General features: G+C 44.8%; 1 non-coding gene across 1 annotated transcript; it reads left to right on the top strand.

The window, feature by feature from the left end:
* Positions 1-15706: 15706 nt before the first annotated feature.
* Positions 15707-15825, top strand: LOC145396893 (5S ribosomal RNA). Its single transcript, XR_013896856.1, has one exon. It is a non-coding gene; the product is annotated as a 5S ribosomal RNA (ribosomal RNA).
* Positions 15826-17981: the final 2156 nt, after the last annotated feature.

Here is a 17981-nt window from a genome sequence, read left to right as displayed (position 1 = left end):
GCTATTTGCATGATCGTCTGCCATCAGATATCCCATCGACTGACGGCTATTTGCATGGTCGTCCCCCACTTGATGTCCCGTCAACTGACGGCACATCCGCCACAAGATTTCTCGTCGACTGACGGCTATTGGCACGGATGTCCATCGTAGGATGTCCCGTCGACTGACGGCGATTCGCATGGTCGTCTGCCATCGGATGTCCCGTCGACTGACGGCTATTCGCATGATCGTCTGCCATCGGATGTCCCGTCGACTGACGGCTATTCGCATGATCGTCTGTCATCAGATATCCCGTCGACTTACGGCTATTCGAACGGTTGTCTATCATAGGATGTCCCGTCAATTGGCGGCTATTTGCACGCTCATACGCCGCCAACTGTTCGCACGGTCATCGTCTCACGGCTATTCGCATGGTGGTCCGCCACCGGATGTCCCATCGACTGGCAGCTATTCACACGGCCGTACACCATCAGCTATTCGCACGGTCGTCGTCTGACAGCCATTCGAACGGTGGTCCGCCACCTGATGTCCCGTCGACTGACGGCTATTCGAATGGTCATCCACATAGGATGTCCCGTCGACTGGTGGCTATTTGCATGCTCATACGTCACCAACTGTTCGCACGGTCGTCGTCTCACGGCTATTCGCATCTTGATCCGCCACCGGATGTCCCGTCGACTGACGGCTATTCGAACGGTCGTCCATCATAGGATGTCCCGTCAACTGGAGGGTATTTGCACGCTCATATGCCACCAACTGTTCGCACGGTCGTCGTCTCATGGCTATTCACATGGTGGTCCGCCATCAGATGTCCCATCGACTGACTGCTATTTGCACGGTCGTCCATCATAGGATGTCCTGTCGACTGACGGCTATTTGTATGATTGTCTGCCATCAGATATCCCATCGACTGACGGTTATTTGCATGGTCATCCCCCACCGGATGTCCCGTCGACTGACGGCACATCCGCCACCAGATTTCTCGTCGACTGATGGCTATTGGCACGGATGTCCATCGTAGGATGTCCCGTCGACTGACGGCGATTCGCATGGTCGTCTGCCATCGGATGTCCCGTCGACTGACGGCTATTCGCATGATCGTCTGCCATCAGATATCCCATCGACTGACGTCTATTTGAACGGTCGTCTATCATAGGATGTCCTGTCAATTGGCGGCTATTTGCACGCTCATACGCCACCAACTGTTCACACGGTCGTCGTCTCACGGCTATTCGCATGGTGGTCCGCCACCGGATGTCCCATCGACTGGCAGCTATTCACATGGCCGTACGCCACCAGCCATTCGCACGGTCGTCATCTGACGGCCATTCGAACGGTGGTCTGCCACCTGATGTCCCGTCGACTGACGGCTATTGGCACGAATGTCCATTGTAGCATGTCCCGTCGACTGACGGCGATTCGCATGGTCATCTGCCATCGGATGTCCTGTCGACTGACGACTATTTGCATGGTCATACATCATAAGATATCCCATCGACTGACGGCTATTTGCATGGTCATTGTCACGGGGCTTTTTATAATATCACGGTGTTTTTAAAAATAAATGCTATGTATTATTTAATTGATAATAATATTCAATAATATTGAAGAGCAGAGACAATGATTGTCTTGGTACATCAAGCAACGATTACTTTACGCTGGCTTGTGCACGATTCTCTGAGAACGAGAATTTATAAACTTTCTCAACAGTACACAGCAGAGACTAATTACTCACAAATGCTGAATTAGTACTGTTAGCCTCTGGAGAAAGTTACTTCACCCCTGACAATAAATAACTAATACTAATAATAATAACAGGTCCTTGCTGATGCTTAACTCCTGGCACAACGGATTTTAAGTTAATACAACAAGACTGGTCTAAGTACCAGTTATGAATAGTAAAACGTGTATGCAAGCTAGGAGCTATGTGGGAAATAAGCTTAGTTATGGAGAAATGAAACAAGAGTTTACTTTACATTAAGCTCAAGAAAAAGAACTGTTAAATTTATTGATTACAAAAAAATAAATTTAACGTTATATTTCAAATCAAATCAATGAGACCGCACTCACTCACTCACACAAAAGCTAAATACTTACACCTAGGAAAAACACCTTAACTAAACTCTTAAGACTACGAAAATACAAAAAGGAAATACTATAGTCGATGAATGCTTTGTATCACCAAGGTGGGAGTACTGGAGACTGTGATCTTGTGGAGCTTGGGTGCTAGCTGACCTCTCCTCTCACACTTCTGGAGCACAGGACCTCTCTCCGTCAAAGCAACAACTGGACTGCCCAAGTCGTGGGAAAGAAAAGCGGAGCATTAGGCCGCATTTTCTAACGGTCGAGGCAAGCAGGGGCGAACAATAAAGAAACAATAGTATCGCTCAGTACAGCACTTAGTGACGTGCATTAAATCGGTCACTTTTGAAAACAGTGACGAATGTTTTGAAAAGTATATCCCGAAATGGAGAGAGAAACGGTTAACTGAGCGATTCACAGTGAGTATTCCACTAATAGTTCGTGGCTTCTCACAAAAGGGGAATGTCGCGAATTTGATTCGTGACAGTCATCCACCACCGAATGACCTGTTGACTGACAGCTATTCAAACGGTCGTCCATCATAGGATGTCTCGTCAACTGGTGGCTATTTGCACGGTTGTCTGCCACCAGGTGTTCCGTCGACTGACGGCTATTCGTAAGGTGGTCCGCCACCGGATGTCCCATCGACTGATGGCTATTTGCACAGACGTCCATCGTAGGATGTCCTGTCAACTGACAGCTATTTGCATCATCATCTGCCATCAGATATCCCATCGACTGACGGCTATTTGCATCGTCGTCCCCCACCAGATGTCCCGTCAACTGACGGCACATCCGCCACCAGATTTCTCGTCGACTGACGGCTATTGGCACGGATGTCCATCGTAGGATGTCCCGTTGACTGATGGCGATTCGCATGGTCGTCTGCCATCGGATGTCCTGTTGACTGACGGCTATTTGCATGGTCGTCCGCCACCAGATGTCCCGTTGACTGACGGCACATCCACCACCAGATTTCTCGTCGACTGACGGCTATTGGCACGGACGTCCATCGTAGGATGTCCTGTCGACTGACGGCTATTTGCATGGTCATCCACCACCGAATGTCCTGTTGACTGACGGCTATTTGAAAAGTCGTCCATCATAGGATGTCCCGTCGACTGACGGCTATTCGCACAGTCATCCATCATAAGATATCCAGTCGACTGACGGCTATTTGCATGGTCGTCCACCACCGAATGTCCTGTTGACTGGCAGCTATTTGAACAGTTGTCCATCATATGATGTCCCTTCGACTGCTGGCTATTCGCACGTCGCACGGTCGTCGTCTGACGGCTATTCACAAGGTGGTCTGCCACCAGATGTCCCATTGACTGACGGCTATTTGCAAGGTCGTTCATCACAGGATGTCCTGTCGACCGAGGCTATTTGTATGATCGTCTGCCATCAGATATCCCATCGACTGACGGCTATTTGCACGGTCGTCTGCCATCAGATATCCCATCGACTGACGGCTATTTGCATGGTCATTGTCACGGGGCTTTTTATAATATCACGGTGTTTTTAAAAATAAATGCTATGTATTATTTAATTGATAATAATATTCAATAATATTGAAGAGCAGAGACAATGATTGTCTTGCTACATCAAGCAACGATTACTTTACGCTGGCTTGTGCACGATTCTCTGAGAACGAGAATTTATAAACTTTCTCAACAGTACACAGCAGAGACTAATTACTCACAAATGCTGAATTAGTACTGTTAGCCTCTGGAGAAAGTTACTTCACCCCTGACAATAAATAACTAATACTAATAATAATAACAGGTCCTTGCTGATGCTTAACTCCTGGCACAACGGATTTTAAGTTAATACAACAAGACTGGTCTAAGTACCAGTTATGAATAGTAAAACGTGTATGCAAGCTAGGAGCTATGTGGGAAATAAGCTTAGTTATGGAGAAATGAAACAAGAGTTTACTTTACATTAAGCTCAAGAAAAAAAAATGTTAAATTTATTGATTAAAAAAAAATAAATTTAACGTTACATTTCAAATCAAATCAATGAGACCGCACTCACTCACTCACACAAAAGCTAAATACTTACGCCTAGGAAAAACACCTTAACTAAACTCTTAAGACTACGAAAATACAAAAAGGAAATACTATAGTCGATGAATGCTTTGTATCACCAAGGTGGGAGTACTGGAGACTGTGATCTTGTGGAGCTTGGGTGCTAGCTGACCTCTCCTCTCACACTTCTGGAGCACAGGACCTCTCTCCGTCAAAGCAACAACTGGACTGCCCAAGTCGTGGGAAAGAAAAGCGGAGCATTAGGCCGCATTTTCTAACGGTCGAGGCAAGCAGGGGCGAACAATAAAGAAACAATAGTATCGCTCAGTACAGCACTTAGTGACGTGCATTAAATCGGTCACTTTTGAAAACAGTGACGAATGTTTTGAAAAGTATATCCCGAAATGGAGAGAGAAACGGTTAACTGAGCGATTCACAGTGAGTATTCCACTAATAGTTCGTGGCTTCTCACAAAAGGGGAATGTCGCGAATTTGATTCGTGACAGTCATCCACCACCGAATGACCTGTTGACTGACAGCTATTCAAACGGTCGTCCATCATAGGATGTCTCGTCAACTGGTGGCTATTTGCACGGTTGTCTGCCACCAGGTGTCCCGTCGACTGACGGCTATTCGTAAGGTGGTCCGCCACCGGATGTCCCATCGACTGACGGCTATTTGCACAGACGTCCATCGTAGGATGTCCTGTCAACTGACAGCTATTTGCATCATCATCTGCCATCAGATATCCCATCGACTGACGGCTATTTGCATCGTCGTCCCCCACCAGATGTCCCGTCAACTGACGGCACATCCGCCACCAGATTTCTCGTCGACTGACGGCTATTGGCACGGATGTCCATCGTAGGATGTCCCGTTGACTGATGGCAATTCGCATGGTCGTCTGCCATCGGATGTCGTGTTGACTGACGGCTATTTGCATGGTCGTCCGCCACCAGATGTCCCGTTGACTGACGGCACATCCACCACCAGATTTCTCGTCGACTGACGGCTGTTGGCACGGACGTCCATCGTAGGATGTCCTGTCAACTGACGGCTATTTGCATGGTCATCCACCACCGAATGTCCTGTTGACTGACGGCTATTTGAAAAGTCGTCCATCATAGGATGTCCCGTCGACTGACGGCTATTCGCACAGTCATCCATCATAAGATATCCAGTCGACTGACGGCTATTTGCATGGTCGTCCACCACCGAATGTCCTGTTGACTGACAGCTATTTGAACAGTTGTCCATCATATGATGTCCCTTCGACTGCTGGCTATTCGCACGTCGCACGGTCGTCGTCTGACGGCTATTCACAAGGTGGTCTGCCACCAGATGTCCCATTGACTGACGGCTATTTGCACGGTCGTTCATCACAGGATGTCCTGTCGACCGAGGCTATTTGTATGATCGTCTGCCATCAGATATCCCATCGACTGACGGCTATTTGCATGGTCGTCCGCCACCGTATGTCCCGTCAACTGACGGCACATCCGCCAGCAGATTTCTCGTCGACTGACGGCTATTGGCACGGACATCCATCGTAGGATGTCCCGTCGACTGACGGGTATTCGCATGGTCATCTGCCATCGGATGTCCTGTCGACTGACGGCTATTTGCACGGTCATACGAGACATCATAAGATATCCGATCGACTGACGGCTATTTGAATGGTCGTCCATCATATGATGTCCCGTCGACTGGCGGCTATTCGCACGGTCATACATTACCAGCTATTCACACGGTTGTCGTCTGATGGCTATTCGCACAATGGTCCACCACCGGATGTCCCATCGTTTGACGGCTATTTGCACGGTCGTCCATCATAGGATGTCCTGTCGACTGATGGCTTTTTTGTACGGTCGTCTGCCATCAGATATCCCGTTGAATGACAGCTATTTGCATGGTCGTCCACCACCGGATGTCCCGTCGACTGACGGCACATCTGCCACCAGTTTTCTCGTCGACTGATGGGTATTGGCACGGACGTCCATCGTAGGATGTCCCGTCGACTGTCAGCTATTCGCACGGTCGTATGTCACCTGCTATTCGTGCTGTCGTCGTCTGACGGCTATTCCCACGGTAGTCCGCCACCGGATGTCCCGTCATCTGATGTCTATTTGCACGGTCATCCATCATGGGATGTCCTGTCAACTGACGGCGATTTGCACGGTCATCTGCCATCAGATATCTTGCCGACTGATGGCTATTCGCATGGTCATCCATTGTACGATTTTCCCTCGACTGACGGCTATTTGCACAGTCGTCTGCCATCGGATATTCCGTCGACTGACGGCTATTTGCACGGTCGTGCGCCACCGGATGTCCCATTGACTGACGGCACATCTGCCACCAGATTTCTCGAACAACCATGGACATGTAACACATCCTTGTTTCAGTCCCACCTTCAAATAAAAAAATTCACTCAGTTCACTATCCACACGCACTGCAGCCATAGCACCCTCACACATACTCTTCACGGCCTTCAACAACTTCCCATCTACTCCATAATTATATTCTTAATACTTTCCACAATCCTTGGCTATCCACTCTATCATATGCTTTCTCCAAATCCACGAAGGCCGCATACAACTTCTTTCCCTTCTCTAAAAACTTCTCGCTAAAAATATAAGAATGAATATCTGATTAGCACAACCTCTTCCCTTACTAAAACCTCCCTGTTCTTCTCCAACTATTTCATCTGTTATTTCCCTGACTCTATCAATAAGTATCCTGCCATATACTTTTCCTATTACACTCAGAAGACAAATGCCGCTATGATTACCACACACTTCTTTTTCCCCTTTTCCTTTGTACAGGGTAATAATTATACCTGATTTCCAATCCTCCGGGACTCTACTTTCCTCCCAGGCCAATCTGCACATCTTCCACATCCATTCCACTACTATCTCTTCCCCATGCTTCAGCATTTCACCACACACTCCACCAATTCCTAGGGCTTTCCCCATTTGAACTTTCTTCATTGCTTCCACAACTTCCATCCTACTGATTTCTCCCTCTCTTGTCACATTTCTCCTTCTCCCAGTCATTCCCTAGCCACTTATACTTGCATTACTTTCATTCTCTATGTTCAACAATACGTTAAAATGTTCTCTCCATCTGCTCACTTTTTCTCCCTTCTCCACCAGCAATCTACCATTTTTATCTTTCATTCCCCAGCTAACTTCATTGGCACCCTGTCTAACTCTCCTTACCTCTTTCCAGAAAATTTTCTTACATTCCCTCCATTTTACACTCAAGTTCCTTCCAAATTCCTCATCCTCTCTCTTCTTACTCTCTTTTATTAATTTTTTCACCTGTCTCCCCCTTTCTACGTATAACTCTCTCTTCCGTCTCTCAGCTTCTACCACGCCCCTGTTTCTCATGCACTCACTATATGTTTTCTTCTTTTGTGCCACAGCCTCTCTCACCTCTTCATTCCACCATGCAGTTCAATGTACCCCCATTTGTCTTCTCTTCACCCCACACCCCACCCCACATGCTGCACAGATTTCTTCTGTGAATATCTTGCACACCTTCCACGTCCTCCATCTGCTCCAGTCCATTTTTACCCATTCGCTCCACCACTTTCCTCTTATGTTCTGCCTCTTTTGCATCCTCTTGTAACCTTTCCACCCTCCTTGTTTGCACTAATTCCTACTGTCCTTCCCTTCTTCTGTCTCCATTTCATTTGTCCATTCCCCCAACCTCTATATACTCTTGCATCCATTCATCCTTTCATCCACACACACATAATCAGTCATTGCCTTCTTTTCATTCAGTTCACCACCCACCCTTCTCATCACTCATCACGTATACCTATAGATCATTTTGTGCCTGAAGAGGGTATTGGCTATCACCAACCCCCTCCGGCACAAATGTCCACTAAAGCACTGCCGTTCTCATCCATCTCTGCAGGCATACCCCACTTGTCAGGACTACATATTATAATTACAAATCATAATAGATAGATAGATAAATAGATAGATAGAGAGACAGATAGAAGCAGGGAGTCAGATGATGAGAAGGTATTGTGTCTGCAAGAATCGAGCAGTGCTAAACATGCTTACACACTCTTAATTCAAGGAATGCTTTATAGGTACACGAGAGCGCCTAGTGACCATACACACACATACTCACACACAGGCTGCTAGAACTTTCCATCCACGAGGAACACACGTGACACACCCCTGCTACACCAGAATTTAGGAAAGAGAGCTTAGAGGGAGGTTAGCGACAGAACAGGCAGGAGCAGAAGGAGACAGGCCTTAGAACAGGCAGGTCAGTGGGGAGAAGGGCTTAGCAACATGGGAGAGAGAGAGCGAGACAGGGAGGTAGCTACCCGGGACTTTATACTCCGCTCTGTGTGAGAGACTTGTTAATATTTCCAAGACAAATAAAAATAGTCCAATACTATTCTTTACCTCTCCAAGATATAAAAACCGCTCGTCCACAATATATATATATATATATAACTCCACCATAAAGGAACCACAAAGTATTTTATGACACAAAGTCATTTATGACACACTCACCAACTTCTACATCCACCTTCACATTCCCTACTTTTCCATTCATATCTTCAGTCAACAACACTCTCTCACTCCTTTCAGATATTTCCATACAAGCTTCCACATTTGTCCTGAACTCCTCTCTCACTCTGCTTGCACGATTTTGCGTTGGCACATACACGCACACAATCTCTCACATTATTAGTCCAACTTTCAATCTTACCCACACAATCCTTGGGCCAACCGATCCATACTCTCTTATATTCTCTTTCCATCTGTTACTCACAACAATACATACTCCTTCTTTTGCCCTCTCATTCTCCCCTACTCCCGCGCATATGCCCCATCCATACTCTCATTCTCTCACACTCTCTCCTCTCCATTTAGTTTCAGTTAATCCACATACATCCACTTTCGCAACCTCAAGCATCTGGACAATCTCTCTTTCACCTAATCATTTGCAGTCCTTACATTCCATGTAGCTATTCGTACCATGTCCTTTTTTCGGTCCTTAGTCGTCACCTTTTGATCATTCCTTGTCCGAGGCTTCTTCGTATTTTTAGTTGTTTTAAGGGGAGGGGCACTAACCTTCCACCAACCCCCCCTGTTTGTCATGTAGGGAACACGGGTTGGTTGGTTATGAGGTTACCATCCAGCATTGTAAAACAGTGCCCTATCCAGGATTTTCGCCGGGGGGGCAAACACTTGGAATATTTCCCCGTAATATTTGTCACCACACTGGCGTGAGTGTCTCGAACACACACACTTTCCCACATTCGTGATACTATCGTTTTTTTTTTTTTCTTTTCCAGTTTTGTATTCTCTCTCTCTCTCTCTCTCTCTCTCTCTCTCTCTCTCTCTCTCTCTCTCTCACCACTTAGCACACGTAACGCCATTCAGGGATGAGTGAGGCTGGTCACTTTCATCTTAAATGTCAACTTGTCTAGCCCCGGGCTCCACCGCTCCTAATGAGGCAATATAGGATTGGAATCATGGATGGATTACCTATTTCCAAAAATATTTATTTGGGAGCAATAATTTCCTTTGAAATTGAAAGCTGCACTAAATATTATAAAACCCTTGAGAAAAAATGACCAGTTATAACTTAACAATTTCCCCTGTCACCTTAGATTATGTGGTTAATATTAGAGCTCTAATGATGTTTTGCACTTGAATCCTGATGAGGTGTAAACACGAACTTCCTGTCCCAACAGCCACATCCTCTCACCCTGCAGCCAGTTGCAAACAAACACTGCACAATTATTGTTACAAACAGCTGAGACAAACAGAATTTTTGAAGACTATGAAGCCATTCTGATCACCTCAGACTACATTTTAGATGGTACGCAGATATAAACATGTGAGCCAGGGGTCTCGTTTGGGTGGGGGACAGGAGGACGTTTCCCCCCACTTTTTGGAGCCCGGGGGAAAGAGTATCTTTTGTCTCCCCTACTTTTCTAGGTGAAAATTTTCAGGATGAATAGCTTTACGATGTTTTTCTTTTTTTTCCTTAATAGGAAAATCCTTTCTATACAGTACAGTGCAGTTCAGGTGATATGAAAATAATTCCCTGCTGAGTGGGGCAGGTCGAGTGGTCACCTGAGTCAAGGATTAAGAGAGATTAATCCCACCAGATGTATTTACTTAGGCCATTCTTGACGTATGCACCACACATGATGCCTGAGCCAATGAGAATCAAACTACAAGAATAAGTAGTGGAAAACAATTTTTATTGGCTACTACCACAGCAGTAGTACAAAACAGAATACCAGACTGGGGGTGGGTGTGGCAGAGAATTCTAATTTATACATACGTTATGTGCTAAGTGGTGTGAGAGAGAGAGAGAGAGAGAGAGAGAGAGAGAGAGAGAGAGAGAGAGAGAGAGAATACAAAACTGGAAAAGAAAAAAAAAAAAACGATAGTATCACGAATGTGGGAAAGTGTGTGTGTTCGAGACACTCACGCCAGTGTGATGACAAATATTACGGGGAAATATTCCAAGTGTTTGCCCCCCCGGCGAAAATCCTGGATAGGGCACTGTTTTACAATGCTGGATGGTAACCTCATAACCAACCAACCCGTGTTCCCTACATGACAAACAGGGGGGTTGGTGGAAGGTTAGTGCCCCTCCCCTTAAAACAACTAAAAATACGAAGAAGCCTCGGACAAGGAATGATCAAAAGGTGACGACTAAAGACAGAACAAAGGACATGGTACGAATAGCTACGTGGAATGTAAGGACTGCAAATGATTAGGTGAAAGAGAGATTGTTCAGGTGCTTGAGGGTGCGAAAGTGGATGTATGTGGATTAACTGAAACTAAATGGAGAGGAGAGAGTGTGAGAGAATGAGAGTATGGATGGGGCATATGCGCGGGAGTAGGGGAGAATGAGAGGGCAAAAGAAGGAGTATGTATTGTTGTGAGTAACAGATGGAAAGAGAATATAAGAGAGTATGGATCGGTTGGCCCAAGGATTGTGTGGGTAAGATTGAAAGTTGGACTAAAAATGTGAGAGATTGTGTGCGTGTATGTGCCAACGCAAAATCGTGCAAGCAGAGTGAGAGAGGAGTTCTGGACAAATGTGGAAGCGTATATGGAAATACTCGTATCTGAAAGGAGTGAGAGAGTGTTGTTGACTGAAGATATGAATGGAAAAGTAGGGAATGTGAAGGTGGATGTAGAAGTTGGTGAGTGGGGTATGCCTGCAGAGATGGGTGAGAACGGCAGTGCTTTAGTGGACATTTGTGCCGGAGGGGGTTGGTGATAGCCAATACCCTCTTCAGGCACAAAATGATCTATAGGTATACGTGATGAGTGATGAGAAGGGTGGGTGGTGAACTGAATGAAAAGAAGGCAATGACTGATTATGTGTGTGTGGATGAAAGGATGAATGGATGCAAGAGTATATAGAGGTTGGGGGAATGGACAAATGAAATGAAGACAGAAGAAGGGAAGGACAGTAGGAATTAGTGCAAACAAGGAGGGTGGAAAGGTTACAAGAGGATGCAAAAGAGGCAGAACATAAGAGGAAAGTGGTGGAGCGAATGGGTAAATATGGACTGGAGCAGATGGAGGACGTGGAAGGTGTGCAAGATATTCACAGAAGAAATCTGTGCAGCATGTGGGGTGGGGTGTGGGGTGAAGAGAAGACAAATGGGGGTACATTGAACTGCATGGTGGAATGAAGAGGTGAGAGAGGCTGTGGCACAAAAGAAGAAAACATATAGTGAGTGCATGAGAAACAGGGGCGTGGTAGAAGCTGAGAGACGGAAGAGAGAGTTATACGTAGAAAGGGGGAGACAGGTGAAAAAATTAATAAAAGAGAGTAAGAAGAGAGAGGATGAGGAATTTGGAAGGAACTTGAGTGTAAAATGGAGGGAATGTAAGAAAATTTTCTGGAAAGAGGTAAGGAGAGTTAGACAGGGTGCCAATGAAGTTAGCTGGGGAATGAAAGATAAAAATGGTAGATTGCTGGTGGAGAAGGGAGAAAAAGTGAGCAGATGGAGAGAACATTTTAACGTATTGTTGAACATAGAGAATGAAAGTAATGCAAGTATAAGTGGCTAGGGAATGACTGGGAGAAGGAGAAATGTGACAAGAGAGGGAGAAATCAGTAGGATGAAAGTTGTGGAAGCAATGAAGAAAGTTCAAATGGGGAAAGCCCTAGGAATTGGTGGAGTGTGTGGTGAAATGCTGAAGCATGGGGAAGAGATAGTAGTGGAATGGATGTGGAAGATGTGCAGATTGGCCTGGGAGGAAAGTAGAGTCCCGGAGGATTGGAAATCAGGTATAATTATTACCCTGTACAAAGGAAAAGGGGAAAAAGAAGTGTGTGGTAATCATAGCGGCATTTGTCTTCTGAGTGTAATAGGAAAAGTATATGGCAGGATACTTATTGATAGAGTCAGGGAAATAACAGATGAAATAGTTGGAGAAGAACAGGGAGGTTTTAGTAAGGGAAGAGGTTGTGCTAATCAGATATTCATTCTTATATTTTTAGCGAGAAGCTTTTAGAGAAGGGAAAGAAGTTGTATGCGGCCTTCATGGATTTGGAGAAAGCATATGATAGGGTGGATAGCCAAGGATTGTGGAAAGTATTAAGAATATAATTATGGAGTAGATGGGAAGTTGTTGAAGGCCGTGAAGAGTATGTGTGAGGGTGCTATGGCTGCAGTGCGTGTGGATAGTGAACTGAGTGAATTTTTTTATTTGAAGGTGGGACTGAAACAAGGATGTGTTACATGTCCATGGTTGTTCAGTCTGTATATGGATGAGGTAATAAAAGTGATACGGTAGGGCAGTAGATGCTGGAGCGGCTCTAGTGAGAGAGGGCAGTGTTTGGAAACTCTCTGTATTGTTGTTTGCAGATGATACTGTGTCGTTAAGTGAAGACGAAGGGGAGCTGCAAGGCTTGGTGGATGAGTGTGGGAGAGTGTGTAAGAAACGGAATCTAAAGGTGAATGTAGGGAAGAGTAAAGTTATGGTCCTTGAGAGAAGTGTAGTCAGTGAATGTACAGTGAGAGTGGATGAGGAGGAAATGGAAAATGTGAGTGCATTTAAGTACTTGGGTAGTGTGATGAGTAAAGATGGAAGTTTCGAGGGTGAAGTGCTTGAAAGAGTACAACAAGGAAGAAAAGTTGCTGGTTCCTTGAAAACAGTGATAAGAAACAGGGAAGTGATCATGGAAGTAAAAAAGCTACTACATAACAGTATTGTGATACCAACTCTAACGTATCGAAGTGAAGTTTGGACCTTGTTGGAGGGACAGAAATCAAGAGTGAGAACGGTGGAAATGAATTATTTGAGAGGAGCCTGTGGAGTCACATGGAGAGACAGACTGACAAATGCGTAAGTGAAGGAGCGTTGTGGTGTGAATGTGGATATGATAGGAAGCGTTAGGAGAAATACACTGAGGTGGTTTGGCCATGTGGAATGGATGGAGAGTGAAAGACGGACGAGGAGAGAGTACGAGTATGTGAATGAGGTGGAGGGGGAGAGGGGGAGTTCGAGAATGAGATGGAGGGATGAAGTGGAGAAATATATGAGAGAGGGGTGTGTGAGCTGGGAGCAGGACAATGAAATGGAGGGGGTGAGGGTGACATGGAGGCAATTTGTTTGTAGCGACCCCTTACGGGATTAAGGCGTCTGGCAGTAGATAGATAGATTTTTAATGAAAGTACAAGGATAATGAAAAGAATTTATGTTACCTCAGACAGTTGAATTTCAGTGAGGAAAAGGGAAGTTAGGTTTAGAGGATGAATGATAGTGTTCACTGGAAAGGAAATTAGCAGAAAGGCCACAGATATTGCTGAGGTGAGTGGAAACAGTGTCAGAAAATGAGCCCAGATGTCTAACTTGGCTGTCATCAGAAAATCTGATGGTGAGAGAATTTATAGTCACCCCCTTGAGCACCCATGGATGGATATGCAGACACCATTTTTAAAATGTGTAAATAGAAAGTATAATATGTAATGTGCATGTAGTTTAATGTAGGCGGTGTCCTCGCAGTATTATTGAAACAATGAAAAGAGTCAGCAAAGAGAAATTGTCAGGGGCTAAGTTCTGAGGGCTGCTGAAATGGGAAATCCAGTATTCTTTGTTACAAATTTGCAGTTACGCTAGGGCGTATGGCAGTGTTTGATGAATAATGCACGCCACTGCTCAAAACACTCTGCCCCTTTTCCACTCCTGTAGCTTAATTCAGTTCCCTTAATTTCAAAAGTTATGTCCACCGCAGTTACCTAAAATATTTCTGCAGACTTTCGAAATTCAGACCCACTCTTGCCTCGCTCTCGTCTCTCTCACTGCTACTTTTGCGACCTTGCCCTTTTGCATACCCACTATAAATTATCTATCTTTCACAAACTCATCCAAGCTCAGACGCAGATTGCTAGAGTTTGTCGTCACTCGTGCAAGGAATGCAGTACCATTTTTAAACAACAAATGTTTTCTTCCTTATGTTCCCAACATTTCTTAAACTTCCCTCGCTTTCCAGTACTCTAACATCAGTCTATCTTACCAGCTCCTCCGCGAATAGATCAACTGTCAAGGAGACATAACACTTCCCTGAAAAAACTCAATTTTGCATCAAATCAATTGTCCTCCTCTGTTACACTTACATCTGCCCTACCCCTTTGTTAACAGGTATTTAGCGCATTTCAAAGCATCCCTCTAAAACCATTAGTCTGCAAAACTTGGCACAAGGCATCTGTGGCAACTTTACCATACTCGTATAGCTTCCCGTCGGGGAAAAAAAAAAATATAAACACTTTCCAGAATGCGTGCTCTCTTCGCATGAAAAAATCCTTCGTCAGCAGTCCTGAGGATCCAATTAAAAAAAAAGAAAGCCCTCGGGCTGAAAAGAGTAATCATATACAATAACAGTGGAGGTGTCCTAAGCTAGGCAAGCCCACCACCAGCAACAACACAACTAAACAACCCTGGCTACATATCATCTCATTTCCGTTGTGTTAGACCGCATTTTTGGCCAGGGCTATTTTATATGACATAACAGATGCGTCACACAAGTGTTCAGACATCATTTCACTGAATTTTTCTGGTCGTGATGACGTGTGTGTGTGTGTGTGTGTGTGTGTGTGTGTGTGTGTGTGTGTGTGTGTGTGTGTGTGTGTGTGTGTGTGTGTGTGTGTGTGTGTGTAAGCTTTGACAATTGTTTCCACTGAGTGTGGATGTAGATGTAGTTATATGAAGGTACTCCTTTGTGCGTTCGTTTGGGTACATCGACAGGTGTGAGAGTGAGAAAGGAAAGTACAGTCTTCGCCCACAAATATCACGAATGTTTGCATTTTCGTCTTCATATTCTGCAAAAGTGGATATGTACACTTAAAATTCATCACCAGTTTTCATATTTGTTAATGTCATCTCTTCAGCTTAACGTATCATAAACATAAACTTAAATAATGCGGTAAAAGCACTTCAGTTTCCGAACATAGTGCCTGAAGGGAAAAACATGCAAAATGCAACAAAATCGCCACTTGACTGCCACGTATGTTAGCGCCAGTTGATTTTATCAAAGCTGTATATATATATATATATATATATATATATATATATGCCAACGGCCATACCACGTTGAGTACACCGCTTCCCGTCCGATCAGCGAAGTTAAGCAACGTTGGGTCTGGTTAGTACTTGGATGGGTGACCGCCTGGGAACACCAGATGCTGTTGGCATCCCTACGTGTCAAGTGGGGTTGGTGGAGGATTAGTGCCCCTCCCTGTAAAACAATTAACTCTAAGCCCTTGGCCACCCCGTTTGGGATACATGGCGTCTGGCAATGGATGGATGGATGGATGTAAAAAAATCGAATTTTATGCAGTATGTAATATGCGCCACGAATTTTTAAAAAATGCTGTATGGCAAAACAAGAAATTTATTCTCTTACATCATAACTCTCCAATACCTGGGTGTATATATTTCTGGAGTGAATGTATATTCATTCTTGGAAAGCTGAGGAACTTCATAACTGGACAGATTCGATACAGCTTTCATTAATCCCTTCGTTACTAGGGATCCTTCCTGTGGTGAATAATACCCAGCGTGGGAAGCTCAACGAAAGTAAAGGACGTTCTGGGATTGAAGCGGGTAAGAGTGGCTGTGGATGTTGACGTGTACATAAGAACAGGTACATGATTTTTTTTTTAATTTATGTAAGAATGGGTAGAGATGTGAGTACAAGTGAGAATGGGTTTATAAAGATATGAGTGGTAGTCTAGGTGTGGGAGTGGGTGAATACGTAGATGGTTAGGCATTTGTATTTATAATAAACTTGTTACACTGGATACAGATGAAGCAGGGAGTGTTTTATGGGATGTCCGTGTGGCTCTGAAAGTAAAATCGAGAGCTGGAGTTTGTGTGAATGCAAGATTATGTGTGTCCGAGTACATGTACCTACGGTCATTATTCTTTTAAATGTCCGAATTATTAAAGTAATGAAGTATGTCAATAATTTTGGTTACTGTGGCATGATCTTATCAGGTTTAGGCACAGTGCTCAGATAGCTGTTCTTGCTTAATCCCAGTCTGTCTGGCTCAGCAGACTTATCGATCACATACAGTATGCTACTGTATATACAGCAAGTGGGAATTCAGTTTCCCCTTTTGGTAGACAGTCGATCACCAGGGTCGGACCAAGGTTCTTCCCACGGTATGGTGTACGGTAATATGAAGAGGTTTAGCTTCCAGGTGGACGCCGCAGCTATTCTACACAGGGTGACAGCTCCAACACGTCCAGGTTCCTCGTCAGTATCTGTTCAGATGGTGAAAGCAATAAATAATAAGAACATCTGCATTGTCAAAGAAAGAATATTTCATAAATTGGAAAGTATATCACAGAAAACAAAAGGCACCAGATACAATATTTGAGCTATACCTCTTATTATCATGTGCCTTCTCTCTCTCTCTCTCTCTCTCTCTCTCTCTCTCTCTCTCTCTCTCTCCATACACACACACAATTTGGGGGAGGCGGTGGCTCAGTCGGTAGAGAGGTGGCCTGCAGTCCTACCGGACCCAGGTTCAAATCCCTGCTGGGGCAGGGAACAGCTTAAGGATTTGAATTTCATTAAATCAGACTTTACCGATCTACCAGCAGACCGGCCGATATGTCGTAAAAATACCCCCGCTAATACCAATACACCAGTCCTGTATGAGACAGCCCTAGCATGTATTCAATATGGACGGTGGGTGTTAGCGCCGAAGAGGTGACACGTAGAGGTGTCTGGCTTGTAGGAGGACTACTGGGCCTTGGTAGCAGGCTGTGAAGCCTATGCCCAGAGTCGGACACATAAACACACACACAAACACACACACACACACACACACACACACACACACAAATGTAAAAAGTGTAGGCCTAAGCACCCTACCATCCGTGCTGTATGGAACAAAGACTCCACAAAGCATGCAAGGGACGAAAACTTCCTCTCAGGAAATAGCAGTCTGGACTATACTTAGAATGTCAGTTGTTGCACTGCCGTAAGCTGGGAAAAAATACGGTTCTCGGGGTTTGCAGTTTTCATACAACATACCGTACCTACTCTTACATACTGTACAATTTCAAACGTTAATAATATAGTGGATTAACAACATAAAAAAAAAAAAAATGGCTTCAGAAGTAGATGCTTGGGGGTGTGGTGGCACTGGTTACCTTTGTAGGATTTCAGGTGTAACTAAGGCACTTCCTTATAGGACATTAATCATATCTTTCTCTCTCACAGATACAGACGCACTCACGAATACTGAATATATAAGCACTTCTGAGCCAGAGTAAATCTGCACCCTATCACGCACTTTTCTCTGTTGTCCTCCGTCACAGGAACATAAACGTGTCC

The sequence above is a fragment of the Coenobita brevimanus genome, chromosome 4 (genome assembly GCF_032717465.1).
Source record: "Coenobita brevimanus isolate Jiangsu-jjx chromosome 4, ASM3271746v2, whole genome shotgun sequence".
Classification (NCBI taxonomy): Eukaryota; Metazoa; Arthropoda; class Malacostraca; order Decapoda; family Coenobitidae; genus Coenobita; species Coenobita brevimanus.
This window is presented reverse-complemented; position numbering and strand designations above follow the sequence as displayed.